Raw genomic sequence first — 5,379 nt, 5'->3', positions numbered from 1 at the left:
AAGGAAGTTTGCTAAAATCAACTTACAATTTTTTGGAGGTTTCCAAGAACTCCTACTTTAGACGAGATTGTACTCGGAGAACCTTCACAAAAAAATGTACAAAATTACTTCAAGATCGACATACTAAAATTACAACGACCAATTCCTTAAAATGCTTGAGGTTTCCAAGAACTCCTACTTTAGACGAGATTGTACTCGGAGAACCTTCACAAAAAAATGTACAAAATTACTCCAAGATCGACATACTAAAATTACAACGACCAATTCCTTAAAATGCTTTAAAAGGATCTAGACCTAAAAACCTTAACACTCACCTTTGGAGGCTTTTGATCAAATTCAGCCTTCTCTTGCTAGATGGGAGCTTTTTCCCTTCTTCCTTCTTCTTCTTCCTCTCAGACCCTAATCATAGGGTGAATCTCACTAAATCCAAACAGCTACCTAATCATAGCACACATCACATTCAATGCTTGATAAATCATAAAATATATATCATTTCCATGTAGCAAAGAGGCAACATTCAATATTTTTCATTCATTATCTTTTGTAAAGCATGATTGATGATGACAAGATGTTCGCTACAAAGTTATGATAATACCTTGAGCTTACATCATAGGCTAGTTTACATAAAGTTGTGATACAAACTGTAATGACCTATTTTTACTATAAAAATTTTGTTAATACATGCCTGACTTAATTACAAAATGCATAAATTTTTTTAAAACCTTTCCAAACAATGAATGGACTTCTAAGTTTATAATAAAATCATTAAAAAATTGCATCAAAAAATGAATAACTTTAAATTTATATAAAATAAAGAAATGCTTCGATCGAACCTAAAAAATATAAAAAATCATGAAATGTATCTTCCCAAGCTTCAATCCAATGGTTGTCACTATGACGTCATCATTCATGTAGAGGTACCAAAGTCGCACACGGCATGACCTTAGGCAACTTTCAAATCCGGGCAGGGTGGGATGTGTAGTATTTTACTAAACAAGGTCCACAAAGTCACACATGGACCCACCAGATGGCTCGGGTACCCCTTCGGCCTGGCTCGTTTTGCTAGCACTCACTTATGTGCTGACAAACACTACAGAGAGAACGAGCCGCATAACATCATGAAGAGCATTAATGTCATAAGGTATGGATTTGTACTATTTATAATGGAAAAGTATCTAGAAGCATATGACACACAAAAACGCATTCAATCTCAATAGCTTAAATTTATGTGATAAATTTATGATGCAAGTCAAAACTCCATTCATTTATAATATAAAGTCATCTATGAATCATGCATACAAGATCTCTGTCAAGTCTTTCTTATATAACGTAATTTACATGATGTGGTGTACGGAGGTTTATGAAATATAGACTATCAAATTATCACGACATAATTTTACATCATGACATAATGACATTATAGCATAGCATATAAACATGGCATAACACAACATAGCACATCCTATCACAGCATAACATAATAATAAATAGTATGATATGTGTAGCGACCACGAAACATACATTCTCATACCACAAATAATTCATCAACCCAAGCCAAAAGTAGAGCCTCTCACCTAACTCGCCTAGGTCAAATTTACTAATTAATTACTAGTTTGAATCTGTTATTCAAAACTCAATTCAACCGTATAATAATCTAGCTCATGTCCAACCGTAGATGAGTCTCATTTTCTACTTCTGTACATGGTTGATAAAGACATAAGAAAAATTTGATGGTCGGATTTTCAAGATTTCTCTCAATCCACCTCCCTTGCGATCAACATTCTTGTTTGGACACGGATGTGGCTCATGTCCAACCGTAGATGATTATTTTCACCTTATCAATTTCACAAAAACAACTATTATATTCAACAAAAGCATACAGATCTATGAATAAAATTTCTAAAATTTCTAAATTACTAATGGTTTCGAGTTCTATTACTCATAAACAACTCAAACTCATAAATAACAGTGTCACAATAAGTCCACCACTAACCAATATTGTCCCCTCGATACTATAAGTAACAATCCCAGCCCACTGCTAGCAGCCTCTTATGTATCATCATCAACCTCACGATAAACCCACTGCCACCAGATATTGTCGTTACGGATACAGATCTCATAAATAACCGTGTCACAATAAGTCTACCACTAGCCAATATTGTCCCCTCGATACCATAAGTAACAATCCCAGCCCATCGCTAGCAGCCTCACATAAGCTAGCCTATCATTGATTTGATTTAAGTGATATGCGTGACTTTCTAAAGCACATCTAAGTGATATGCGTGATACATAGTTCATAATGTAGAACTCATTTAGTTCATCCTATTAGCTCGGCTCATCCAAAATAAGTATCTTAAAAATTTGATAATCTCACCAAATCTCTAATTGTATTTTTTTTCTTTATATTTTTAATGAATAATAATAAGATGAATGAGATTTCAATTACTATGCTATATCTATAAGAGAACGTACAAATGTATTTGAATATCTTGAGTTTTCGAAGTGAAGATTAGTTTCGTATTAATTAATGAGCATCTTGTATTTCATAAAAATTGGGGGCAATATAATCCTTAAGTAAGGGCCATCCTACCAAACTTTCAGGCATTAAGATACGCTTTAGACGTGGATGATTATCATAAGAAATTTCCAACATATCATAAGATTCCCTTTCTGGAAAATCCGCAGTTTTCCAAACCCAGAAAACAGACGGAATTCTAGGATTTATCCTTGCGGCAAATACTTTTATGCATACCTCTTCCGGTTGATCTATACCATACTCGATTCTCGTAAGGTGATACACACTAGCTAACAGTCCGCCTGGTGCTACATCATAAGCACATTGGGAACGTAGATAATTGTAACCATATACATATAAAATGACTGCAATGGAATGCCACTCCTCGGGCTTTATTTGTAAAGTCTCCATTCCTTGGTAAACGGAGTCTAAAGATCTATGAACCAATCCATGTTTGACTAGGTAAGAAGACAAATGACCCTTCCCATTTACAATGAAAAATTTATGAAGATTCACTCGTTCTTTGTTATTCTGTACAAAAGTATACTGCCTAATTCACTAATTCGTAGGAAGACACTGAACTTTTGTATTTGAAAAAAGTTTCAGGAGGGATGATCTCTGAAGTAGATGATGGTTGATAGAGTAATCCTTGATCGTAATTTCCAGTATGAGTACTTGGGCCAACATGAAATTTGTGGTTGGTAGTAAAACACTGATTCTCCTCTTGAGACTTAATTTGATCTTCATAGATTTCTCAAGATATTTTCTTACGAAGTTTGACCCTGCATCTTTTTTATCCCCCCCCCCCCCCCCCCCCTTATTTTTATTTGTATAAGTATTTCCCATTTACAATGAAAAATTATTCTTTGTTATTTTGTACAAAAGTATACTGCCTAATTCACTAATTCGTAGGAAGATACTGGACTTTTGTATTTGAAAAAAGTTTCAGGAGGGATGATCTCTGAAGTAGATGATGGTTGATAGAGTAATCCTTGATCGTAATTTCAAGTATGAGTACTTGGGCCAACATGAAATTTGTGGTTGGTAGTAAAACACCGATTCTCCTCTTGAGACTTAATTCGATCTTCATAGATTTCTCGAGATATTTTCATACGAAGTTTTGTTATTGCATCTATAACAACCTCGAGTTTAGGTGGATAACCCGGCAAATACACATCGACAAGAATTAACTTATCGACTCCCCGAACAGTACTATAAAAATCGGTACTGAACATCCCTACTGTAATTGTACATGTTGCCATAGCAATAACATATTTTGGTTCAGGCATTTGCTCATATAATCTTACTAAAGAAGGAGCCATTTTCATTGTTACCGTACCCGCTGTTAAAATTAAGTCTACCTGTCTAGGACTAGATCTTGGTACCAGTCCATAACGATCAAAGTCGAATCATGAACCTATTAATGAAGCGAATTCAATGAAGCAACAACTGGTACCATAGAGAAGCGGCCATAAACTGGAGAGTCTTGACCAATTTGAAAGATCATTTGATGTAGTTGAAATAACTGAAGTTTGGGTTGTTCGATCAAGTAAGGAAAACTCGATGGAATTCATAACTGTCTCAATGTTTTTTTTAATTGTCTGAATCTTCAAAAACTAAGACCATTCCAATGCTCCTTTTCGCCATGCATAAACTAAACAGACAATTAGGATAAGCACGAAAATTAAATCTTCTATAAGGACGGATACCCTTAATACATCTAAACTCATTGCCCATGGATAAAGAAAAACCGTTTCAACATCAAAAACAACAAAAACTAGAGCAAATAGATAATAACGGATTCGAAATTGTACCCAAGCATCGCCCATTGGTTCTATTCCCGATTCATAACTCAAAAAATTCTCTGGCTCTTTGCTAAGAGGGGCTAAAACTCCAGAAATAAGAAATGCCAAAATCGGAATAACACTTGATATTATTAGAAATACCAGAAAATATCATATTCATAAAGCCGAAACATAAACATACTCCTATCAATGTGGAAAATATACGGGATTAGTCTATTCAAATTGAAATGAATTGTTGTTTTAAGTAATCCTAAAAAAAAACAATTCTTTTTTTTTTTTTTTTACAGAATCACCTCCTTTCGTTTGTTTGCTTCCGTACATGTCTCATTGAAGATTCATCCACTAGAATCCTATTTATATAATATCTATTATATCCATAATAAATATTATATATTTATGTATAATTTATATATTAAAGTAGGAACTTCTATTTAGGAACTTTTAGTGATTGAATAAGGAAAGAGAAGACACTACTTTAGTTTTGTGCTGTACTAGATAAGGTATACCAAGAGAAAAGCCTATTTGACAATGTTTACAATGAAAGTTACCAAATTGTCAAACTCTAGCTTGGCCACAAATCAAATACAGTAAGTCGTTCGTAGATCCATGTGATTTACTAGTGCATTCGATTTGCATTGGGTTAGGGTAGAGTTTTTAACCGGTTTCATGTCATGATTTTGAAACAAAAAATTTACTAGAATTGGGGTAGGTAGCCCAAAGAGAAGAAGTATTACAAATTTCTTGATTTTGTATGGGAAAATAGGCAAATTTGCATATGTAATTTATCTACAAAGATGAGACATTAATGATGAACCAAATCAAGTGGACAGTTACAAACAATACAAATACAAACAATAATGAGGAAAGGAAAACAATTCTTTTTTTTAATTATTAAAAATATAGGGATATACGGACTCGAACCGTAGACCTTCTCGGTAAAACAGATCAAACTTATTATTATCAAAATGATTTGAACTGTTTCAAAGACCCAACATGCATTTTTTTTTTTTTTTTTGCATTGGGCTCTTTCATTAACTGCTATAAATAATAAGCAAGTTA

Source organism: Cucurbita pepo, chromosome 6 (genome assembly GCF_057944985.1).
Source record: "Cucurbita pepo subsp. pepo isolate OVF chromosome 6, ASM5794498v1, whole genome shotgun sequence".
Taxonomy (NCBI): domain Eukaryota; kingdom Viridiplantae; phylum Streptophyta; class Magnoliopsida; order Cucurbitales; family Cucurbitaceae; genus Cucurbita; species Cucurbita pepo.
This window is presented reverse-complemented; position numbering follows the sequence as displayed.